Source organism: Dromaius novaehollandiae, chromosome 9, assembly GCF_036370855.1.
Source record: "Dromaius novaehollandiae isolate bDroNov1 chromosome 9, bDroNov1.hap1, whole genome shotgun sequence".
Lineage (NCBI taxonomy): Eukaryota > Metazoa > Chordata > Aves > Casuariiformes > Dromaiidae > Dromaius > Dromaius novaehollandiae.
In genome coordinates, this window is record NC_088106.1 from 5,592,627 (window position 1) to 5,604,377 (window position 11,751).

Here is an 11,751-nt window from a genome sequence, read left to right on the forward strand (position 1 = left end):
AATTACTATCTGTTTGAAATTTATGCACTATGAGCTGTACTTCATTTGGAAAATTTGCATTTGTCCCATATGTATTCAAGCTAGGAGGCACAAAATAAGTTACACAGTTTTTCTCGACTATATAATCTGTCTGGCAGTAATTTTCCTTCATCATCCTGGTTACAGTACAGTTTTCAAAATTTTACCCTGACAGGCAATTTGTGTTGAGAGCTGGTGGAAACACATACAGATTTTTTTGATCTTTAGAAGGAACCATAGTTTGCATAATGTGTATGAATCTAAAAATATGTCCTAATACCCTCTCTTTTTAAACAAATTTGGAGTTGTTTTCTGTTCAATGAGATGTTTTGGTGAAAAAGCATAAACAGATTATCTACTTTAACAAAATAATTCCGATGACCATGCAAACAGTAACCAGCTTAGGCTCAATTACTTAGAAATAAATGAATACTTCAGGGTAATTAGCGATCTGGGCATCAGAAAAAATATTCTTTTGAGGAGATATTTAACCAAAACTTACCTTGAAAAACAACCAGTATCTGAACACAGGAGAAGCTATATCCTCCTAAACCCCTGGTGGCCACATTTTTTGTCTTGCTTTTGTTATGACTTAAGAGAATATTCTGTGTGAACTGTGCCATTGGCAATACAGATGATATGCATTTGGGCCAATGGCATCATTTTATAGCATATATGCATATTCTTTCGCATACAAAATAGGAAAACCACATCAATAAAATTCTTCATATCATGTTCTATGACAATGCCTTTCAGCAACATTTATGTGGGAAACTTACCTGTTATCTTTAATGGATATAAAAGTAAGGTGTTACTGATGATGAATTATGTCCCAGTCATTGGTGCTATCCTCAAGACTACTTTTTATTACAAAGTTTCCACTAGGAAAAATGCAAAACTTTCAGTTTGTATGTAAGACAGTTTTCTGCAGAAAAATTGGCATTCATCTGCCAGAACTTAAGTAATTCATACGGACTTTATGGGTTTTAGATAAAGTTCTCTAGCTGGACGAGTACCAAAAGCCTATGTGGTGCAGGTTTGGGACAGTTAGATTTACATAGATGGGAGATGAAGTAATGTGGAATTTGATGCTGGCATTCTACACGTCACCATATCTATACTTAGATTATTTGAGTTTCAGTCATTTTGTGTATCTTCTGTAGTGTTCAGTTCTATTTTTCTTTATTTAAGTCTGGTTTTCATAAAAAAAACATTTCATATTTTTGTAGTCAATTTTCACAAATGTAGAGGACATAAAATAAATAAGCAAATCCCTAATTTCTCCCAGAGTCACTTCTCTTGAAAGTAAATGTAAAGTTCAGAAGGAAAAAAACAACTGAAATTCAACTAAAATCCATCTGGTGGAGTTGTGCTATAAGTTATAAACCTTCTGTGCTTCTTAAGGCTCTTCCTGTTGCCATTATCTGCCTTTGTTCCTATACTGTTTCTGACAAGTGAAATCAGATTTGTTAACTTTCTGGTTTTGTCTTTTCAATTTATATTAAAATATTTTGAAATGGTGTTTTGGAAATTCTGTTTTAAAACTATTCTTAGAACTGTAGTTTTACACCTAGTGTAGTCTACACCTTAGCAAGATTGTCTTGTAAGGTTTTGTACCAACTTACATTCCTATTTTGATTTGCAGTTCCTTAAATTTGCTTCAGGCTTCAGTTTCAGACAAAATACAAGGCTGTTTATTGTGGAATAAGTGGAAGCAGCTTTCACTGGATCAGGATTGAGGAACTCCTGATCTCTGAGGCATTTTTAAATGGATTCCCTCTTTAGCTTTAGGTGAGGTACTGTGAATAAGGGCGCAGCCCTAGACATAGAGGAGCATCATCCAGTCTGTCGCCCTCAGGCTTGATTTGTCCAGTTTTACTTCCTTTGAGCTTCTGCCTTTCCCAGAGCAGATGGGTCACTGAGTGCGGCTGCGCAGCAGTATGGAGAGCTGGACTGTGGGGAAAGCTGCTAAGAGGAGGAGAGGTGGCTCCTCTTAGGAAAAGTCACGCTCCCCATCCTTCCTGTTTCTGTGGTGGGCTGTAGCACAAGTGTGCCTACAACAGCAATTGATACAAGAACAGGGAAATACTGCGAAGGAAAGGTTCCAGGTCCAAGATTTTGTAGTTTCTGAGGACTGAGAGCTATGAGTTAGGTTAATACTGAAAATGAAGGAGATGGAACAGAAAATATCATTTTGTTTTTTCTCAGGCTCCCTCCGTTCACTTTCTGCAAACATCCAGGTAGTTAAAATTCCACTTTTATGAACATTCACCAAAAGCCAGTTTTAAAATCTAATATACCGGTATTTGCAGGAAATGAATTTTAAATTTGCTCTGGAAAAGCTTGTGCTTATGATCAGCCAAGAAATGGAAATAATACCATTTTACTTACCTGACTGCACACTGCTAATACAGCTCCAATAACAAAGCAGAGTATTATTTGCAGTCATCAAGAGGAGCCTAAGTTATTAGTTGTGGATTACTTGCTCCACTTTGCTGCACAAGAACCTAATTCCCCCCCTCCTCCAACATTTTTGACTGCAGCATATGCACATACAATGCCAGCTACCAATCAGTCAGCTATGAAGCGTGTTACATTTCTAGTCTCGTCAGATCCCATTTAAGATAGTCTGAAGTATTAAAGCTTTTTAAGTGTAGGCCAACCGCAAAACAGCATAATCCCCTTTCCTTGATAGGAGGGGGCTGGTTAAGACTGTGGGGAAGACAAACCCTAGCAGGGTGTGCATTCACAAAAGAAGTTAGGGAAAACATGCCAGTTATCCAGGGAGCTTACTTGTCTCTTACATGTGGTCAGTGTGTTGAAGCTCATACTCCATGCCATAAAATAATCATTCCAGCATTGCAGCTCGTCACTCATGGAATAAAAACCCTGAGATCAAAGTCTCTATTACAGGTTTGGTTTTCTATCAAAACTGTCTTTCAGACTTCCGTGAACTCTAAGGCTGCATTGTCATGTTCAGTAGTTTTTTTTAGCATTCTTCATAAATTAAGACTTATTTGCTCAAGCAGAGCTATTTGTTTGATTAAAAACCTTGGGCTCAACCTTGTGCTTAGCTAAGGACATGCAGAAATAAAGAACTGCACAGAGGTATGCACATCGAAGTATCACAGTTTACCTGACAAAGAGAAAGATATCATTCACCTTGAGGAGTGTTGCAGAGACTGGCTAATTAGCTTGTGCTTGAAAATGCCTTGAAGAAAGAACTCTAGTACTATAATTGGCCCTGGTTCACCTAAAATTCAATCAAAAGTATCAAGAAATGGAGCCAAGTTTCGAGTTTGTTGTGAGACCAGGTGAGTTTCAGGTTTCATTACAAATTTCAGGCAGCTCTGTAATCTGTGGCCTACACACCTGAAAGTAAAGCAGGCTGATACCTACAGAGAAAGGCACTTTGCAGTAACAAATGGAAGTGATTATCTTCAGTGCATCCTGTGAATACAGCTCCTGGATAGTGTTTTGTTCACTTTGTAAGGATTAAAAAAAAGAACTTGTTTTAAGCCATTCACTTTTAAGACAGGCTTTATCTCCTTGGTTGGAAGGAAAGATTAGCACTTATTAGGGCCTAATCTTAATCATATCCATTTATAATTACTGCATCGAATGGCCTGAAATATTTAAATGTGATAAAATGGAAAGACTCAAGACAGCTGAAATATTAAGAGAAAAAAAATCCACAGACCTGAAGATTTATCCACAAAGATTTATCTACAAAGTAGCTTTCATGGCAAAGCCCTAAGAAAATGAAAGAAAATACAAGATCAGAAGAACGAGAACAGTCACCTTGCTAGTTTCTTTACAAGGCAAATTAAGTTATAGATGTACTAGAATGGCTTAAGAAATTATAGGGATTTAACCATTTAGTTGCTGTTTCATAGCCAAAGGAAACAACCACCATTTTCCTTTGTCTGTCTAATCTTACTTATCTGGGTGTTCAGACAGTCTTCACTTTTCATATAACAGTATTAAAGTATTCAGGAGCATTCAAGTATTAAAAATAGAAATACCAATTTTCTTCCAAACTGTAGGGGAAAGGAAAAATAACTTTTTGTGTGCATGCAGATATTATAGTGGGAGGATAGAGTTACTTGCTGAACACACGAAGTTGGCATTTGCTACCTTGAAGGCATTCCATATTTTAAGTCCCTGAAATTTCTCCCTCTGCATAGGATCACAGCCCTTTGCTTTTGCTTGAAAACTTCACAGTCACAAAGGAAAAAGATCGCTTAGGCCCAAACTTCAGAGGAGCTTGGATATGAAAGGCCTTTCCTGGAGGCTTTTCAGTGGAGTATCCATGTGAAAAGCAGGATGGCAAGATAAGCTCAGTGATAGAAGTTGTTAAGCAGGTTTTGCTATCATGTTTAGTATCCATATTAGCATTTTGCAGGTGTGGGTATCGTGAGATGTAGTCGTCAAGCCTGACAATTACCATTTCAGAAGTCTGTTCAAACAGGTGGGGAACAATTTTCTTACCAGAGGAGGAAACTGGCAGTTAGGTTTTGAAGGAAGGACAGGGTGAAGTTGGTTCTCTCCTTCCCCCTCTCTTTTTATCCCGTTTATTGATTTATGAATACACATTTTTAGATGCCCAGGGTTACCCAGATGTAAGCCCAGACTCCCCTTGCATCCATTCCCCTTTTCCTCAGACTCAGCACCTAATCTTACCTAATATCCCCAGACACTGACCACTGCTTTTCTCATAGCCATTTGTAAGACTGACATTGCTTCTCCATGACTTGTCTTTAATGTAGGTCCACGTCACAAGCCGAGAGGCAGTGTCATAGCCCACTCTCCGAATCTCCATAGCCTGATACCAATGCAATTTTAGCAGAGGGTTTCAGAGGCTGTTGTAAAGAGAGCTTTTTGTGCTCCATTAAAGGCAGTGTTTTTTTAGGGCAGTGTTTACCTGAACTGAGTTGAGCTTTACTGATCTCTGAAGTGGTTAATAAACTTTTTCTTCAAATTTCGTGACTGCTGTATCTCGGTCTCTCCCAGCTGTGGAATGAGAAAAAATAGGTATCGGGAGATAGCTTGTCTCAGATGATTTCTGTTGACCCAATTTGTTTACAGTAACATGCACTAACTTCCTAGTAGGATTCAAACTAAGACATCTTCAACTGAACTGTAACTATTCTGACATTCACTTGGCACTGTACCACTGTATTTTGCAAGTTATTTCTAAAATAGCTTTGTAGTGGCTCTTCAAAGACTTGCTGAGGTATTTCAATGTCGTCATCAATATTTCCTTCAAAAATTGGAGAAGAGAAACAGTAAATGGGCAGTTTATATGTGAATAATGATTAGCCCTAATAGCAGTACCAAATCATTTCCCTTAGCCCTAGCAGAAATTGTTCAGCTATTTCATACATATAAAAGAAGCAAAAGAATAAGACACAAAAAAATCACAGTAGGCTTTTATGGCCAAAACTCCAACATATCTTTTAAAGAGCTTTCACTGGAAGTGCTTACAACTATGAGAAAATAGTGCTTATTTAGCAGGTCTATAGGAGAAAGTGAGAAATGCTTCTCTAGGAAAGAAGGTTTTCAATATAATCATTAGGAAAATGCAGTCTTGCAAACTTTTGCTAAGACTCTTACTATTCACTTATTACAGCTCCTATGTGTTTAGGAGACTGTGCAAAATGCCGATAAGGATGGTTTGGTCTGCCTATATTAAAAACCTTTCATTGCTAAACCACTGCAATGGCATACTGAAATGGAAAGATGGAAAATTCCAATCTTATTTTTCTGGGCTTGCAGGAACATGAGCTCTTAGAAACACATGTATCTTAGGTTGTTGTATTGTTCTCATTTCCAACTTGCTCAGTAACTTTTAACAAGCTGTACAGAAAGCACTGTGATCAACAGACAAATGCTACCGGAGTCCCTGACCTTGCTACTGTTGCTGGATGAGTCAGACAAGGTGATGGAGCAAAACCTTTGCATTGGGTAGGTGATCTGTCCATTCTCAAAGTCTTTGTTATGTTAAAGGAAGGGCTGGCCTGAGTCCTGTGTTTAAGTCGCTGGGAAACATCCCATCCTTGCAACTCTTCCAGTTCTGCAATAAACTGTTTGCAGCAGGCTTTCAAAATTATGAAAGGCTAGAGAAATGTCTTTTATTAGTTCTGAATAAGTTTGCAACTTTGGAAAGTTTTCTTCCCTTCCAGTCACAATTTAATAACGGATATGCAGAGCTCCCTTCTAGGTGCATAGCTCCAGACTGGAATCTGCATCTTTGGGTAGGTTATCCAAATGCATTGTGCAATACGTGGGGAGGAAGGTGTCTCAGAAAACTGATCTAAAAAAATGATTGTCAGAGTTCTTTCATCCTATGAAAGAATTTCTTTCTTATTCTCATTTTATTTTAAGAATTTCGAGTATAAATGTATCCACCTCTAAAATACCCTGCTTCATAGCCCTCCAAAAAAGAGGAAACCTTTGTCCCATGATCATCTCAGCCAAAGAGGTCTCAACATTTCTCATCTCTCAGGACAACATTTCTCATCTCCCAAGGACCGATTTATTTATTTATCCCAATTTGCATAGAAAAAGCCTGCACTCTCCTTTTGCAGAGTAGGTTTTTCCCTGTCTCCTTTAGGCTCTGTTTCTGTACTTTGTATTGAACTGTCATTGTTTACCTCTTTTTAGGTGACCACCTCTAAGTTTTTCTAACTGTGCTTGCTTTGATAATGAATAACAGATTAAATTCTTCCGTGAACTTCAATAAGAAATGAATAGTTTTGGGATCCCAGTTATGTTAGCCTGAGTATGAACAGCAAGCTAATCAGACTGGGTCACTTCTGAGCAGAAGTTAAACTATGATGTTTAGGGGACTTCAGTATCAAGGTCAACGATTCCGTTTCAGAGTTTATTATTATTTTGAACTTAGCTGTCTCAGTTGTACCTAGATGCTGCTTTATATGACGAAGGCCTTCACTGGACTGGTTTCTCAGTTCTGTTGCTTTTCACAAAAAACTATTTACAGAATACAGTGGTAATAGAACATAATCACTGTAAAGGCTGGTGCCCTACAAATGTGTTATCCCTCAGATTAAAATCTTAATAGAGCCAACAAACAGGTACTTATTGTCTCATTACAGCTACGTGATGTCAATACATAGGGCTGACTGCTAGCCATATCTATTTAAAGATTACAACCTTGGCTCCACTAGAATTTTATATCAAGCAATTATCACATATTAGATATTTGGCTACAAACATAGATGCCTTTATAGTATAAATTTTGTTGTCTAGTTATTGGATTATTACTGAGAAAAGACAGAATCTCTATCAGGAAATTGCTGACAATATTACAGATTAAGAAGAAAATTATTCAAGTTGTCTCTCAAAAAATCATCAAGTAAACAAGCACAAAACAGCTGTTGTATTGAGAAAAAAAGAAAGAACAAAAAACTTCACTGTAGAAGAGCTCCAATGGAGTCCTTTTTTGTCCCAAAAGCAATAGAAATTAATCATCTCTCTTGGCACACCAGAGTTACAGACAGACTAAAACATTAGTCCTCCAAGTAAATACAAGCGAGGACCTCATTGTTGGAAAATTCATATAGCAGCAGAGGAATAAGATCAGACCTTTTCTTCCAATTCCAGACAGCTGAAAAAAGAAAGAATTAGGTATTGAGTCACTGTTCAGTGTGCATGAATTCAATACAGATTTCAAACACATCTTCTTGTTAGCTATATTAAGATGAACAAGCAGACAGTTATTGCGTGGACAAAAACCAAACTGCTAAAGAAATAGAATTCTTATTCTGAAATTCAAAATTTCTCATCATTTTAACACTCAATACGTAAAAACAGCATTTGTCTAATAATGATTAGATTGTAATTTCACGAAATTGCATCTTTTTATCTTTATGCAGTTATTCCATATCTCTTCCCTTTTGTGATCTATTGGGTATTTTCAGCCTTCCCCAAAAGATACGAAACCTAAATGTTAAAAGGAAAGCTGACTTAGTAGTAACCATTACTATGACCTTTGATTTTTCATCAGTTATTACATTTCCTTGGCATTAGAAAACACCACAGTGAAATGTAACATCACAGGATATTAAAAATTATGTTTTCTTTACCAATTAAACTGACCTTACCTGCCCTTATTATTTATTTGAGCAAGAAGTTCCAAACAAATAATATGTATTATAGTCAAACTACATAGCTTTCGGCACTAAGATGTGTATTTTGTGTAAGATTTTCAACACCCTCGCTGTATGGTATCTGTACCTTGATGAATTTTTTTCCTATGTACTAGTGATTTATTATCATCACACACAGCAGCAAATTCAAAGGATTCTGTGCATTCGGAGGGTTTAAAATAGAAAAAAAAAAGTAATTTTCTTTTTACGAAGCTGGCTTAGCAGCATGAATTTTTCACAGTTTAACTTTTTTAATCATTTCATTTTTTCCTGACATTTTTGTTTTGATTTCTGTCCCTCTGTGAATGTCAGCCTTTCCTCAGATTTTGTATGTAGTCCTCACTCTTCCTGGGCAAGCAACACCTACAACAAAGATTCACAATTATCAGACTGAGGTTGTTGGGAGAGATGAGAGCGGAAGAGAGGATGGGAGAGGAGAGCATTGTCTCTGGTGTATAATTTGTTATATTTAGCAGATGTAGGGTTGCAAGTGAAAAAGCAAACTTTCTGATGCTAAGTTGCTATGTGTTACTGGTTGAATGTACAAATATTATCATTTCCTTGGTTTTGTGGTTTTTTGTTTTACGTGTTGAGCACGTTCCTGCCCTATTTCATAGAGGAATTTGTCTATCAGTAAGAGCCCTGTATGCAAAAATAGCAGTCATTCGTTCCTAGCGTTACTACCACCCATTCAGAAGGGATAAGCCGCCTGTGTTCTCAGAGAAACTTTGTTCTAATTCTTCCTTCCATTTTTCACAAATAACCAAAGTTACTGTCTCACAGTAGCCTTGGAAGTCTAGAGCTGTTCTTTATAAAGTACAAAAAACCCCCAAACTACAAAGCAGAACCAGTTAAAAAATTCCAACCTGGCAGAACATTCATTTTTCTAGCCTGAACATCTCCCAAACGCCATCATATTACAATAAAGTGTGCAAAAGCCTGTTTCTGTTGGTTACTGTTACTGCCATGCGTAAATAGAGGCAAAAGCCCAACGCTCAACGTAATAGAGCAAAGTGAGCAGTCAGGAGTCTCGTAGAGCACACAGAGTTTTGCCAAAAAGAGTAACTATCCCAAACTCATCATGGCGGTTTGTCTTAATTGTTTATAATTAGTGTTTCCCCAGTGCTAAAAGCAGAAATGAACCTGAGCTAGAGAACTGAACAGGACACAATATTGCTTTAGGCTGCTTGAAAGAACTAGTCTCTGGTATGCAGTTTCATCATTATGCTAGATGTTTTTAGAGTGTGTTGCTTATCTGTGTCTGCTTTTACCTATTACTTGCTGGCAGCTCAAATAGCTTGAACTAACAGTCACAAATAAGCTTAGCCCAAACCTATTTTGGAAAAGTTTACCACTATTATGGACTTTTTATTTTGTCTTAGGAGCCAATTCCTTTGTGGTCTGACCTTTTCACAACTTCCTGCTGTTGCCAACAGCAATTTCAGTTTGCCTGTAATATTAAACAGAATTTAAAACACTGTACTTTTTCCTACTGAAAATCTCTTTTTAAAAATAAATGCAGTGTTTATGAAAAGTGCCAGAATGACTTCTCTTGAAATTGAACACTTCTGTTAAAATGGATGAAGAGTAATAACTGCAGGATACAGGTTTCCTCCTTAACTAGTTTATAGGCCAGAAAATCCCCTCCTATAAGAAAATACTGACAAGAAATGTCTCAGGGAGAAAGGTCCTAGGGAACTGTCTGCCCATCAGATCGTTAGAGACTACAAAAGAGATCTGGGAACCTGCCTCCAAACCTTGTGGAATCTCAAAGACCCACATAAAACTGGGCAGATACACACACACAGATTTAAAATGATCCATGTAGAAACATTATTCAGTGCAATGACTGAATGTAGGCCAATCTCTATGTAGCACTTAGAGCACAGCTGTTTAGAAAAAAATTCCAACAACTGTTCTGATAAGAAGGTGCTGATTTTCTCAAATCAAAAAGTTCTGCAAAGTTCTGCTTAAATCAAAATGCCATACAGACAGATGGAAATCCTCCAGGTTTCTGCCTGTTTATCTGCCTTTCTCCATGACCGTGTTTGCCCAGACCTCAAAACTTCTCAGGCCTGTGTGACTTCAGGACAGCCAGTGTATGAACTGCTTCCTCAGGGATCTGATACTTTCTCTTTCAAAGATCAAGTGTTGGGTAAGGGGTGCTATTCATGAGGACCAAATATTTTTCTTCCCCATATTTAAGTTTTAAAGGGAAAAGATTAAAGAAGAACTAACAATGCATTTTTAAGACTCCTTTCCTTTAATTAAAAAGGAATTTTCAGTAGTAATGGACCTTTAAAGTATCAGCAGTTTCAGACAGCTCAAGTTCATCTGCAAGCAGATTCACTGGTGATGGCCCGTTTGGATAAGTTGTCTTGAATAGCAAAGACATGTGGAGTCTGGAAACTGCATGCTGGATCCTTTTCTTTCTCATATCAGAAGGACGCTCTATATTTAGCATTCCCATTCCCATGCAATTCAGGGTTATAACAAGGGGTTTTTTTTCAAAATCCCATGAAACCCAGTAGTTTCCTCCCCCTGGTCCAGTAGGTATCGGTTTCTCTTTTTTATGCTTAGTATTCCTGTGCCTTTTTCTGTAGTCCATCTAGCTAGGATTACATCTCTCAAGTTGGTGTGAAGTTGTGCGGTTTTGTGCTACACGCTGATGGTCATTCAACTTTTGTTCAGTAAAGAGCTAGTACGTTAGGTACAATTATAGATATTACATTCTTCTTATAGCTCCTTGCTTTCATTACGCACTAAGTTTACTTTTTACAGTGTGCACCTGTGTAAAAGGTTTCTGACTCCACTTATCTGATGCTGTTCAGCGTTACAAAAGGCTAATACTCTCCCACAAGTACAATAGCGGATCAACCAACTGTAATATCCACTTGTTATTTCCACTCTTTGCAAATGAAATATCCACTCATCTTCCCCCATTGCACTTGTAGCTGTCAGAATGCTTCACTCCCTCAGAACGAACACTGAAATTTAACATTTCTGGGAAGGAGGGTAAAGCAGTAAAGAAACAACCAACTTTGCCCCAGGCCTGCAAAACAACCATACAGGACTGTATTACAGGACTTCATTCGTCTGAATCTATCTGCGATGATACACATTAGACCTGTATAGTTCCCTAAATGCCTGTCATTATGACAGACTCCAAAGGCACTCTGACAAAAATACTGACTGTGTAATCTTTAAAAATAGCAGTAATTTCTCTTCTTTTTATGGCAGCTATTTGCATCTCCTAGAAATGGTCTGTCATTGATTCAAACCCATAATTTAAGAAGTATCTTGGTTTTGACATTTTAATTCCAACACAGATCGTAAAACAGTAGAGATTTTCATTAAAGACATATTGTTAAAAATTGTAGCTTGAAAGGATGTGGGGAATTTCCTGTTTCCCCCTCTGCACTCTCATTTGCTGATTGCCATCATATGGTGCTGTAATAAAGTGCAAAAATTGCTGCCTTATAGTACTGTAACAAAGAAAAAAAGCATGATTACTGTACCCCGGTTCACCAGTGCTAAACACTCTTTTTAGATTAGTACAGTA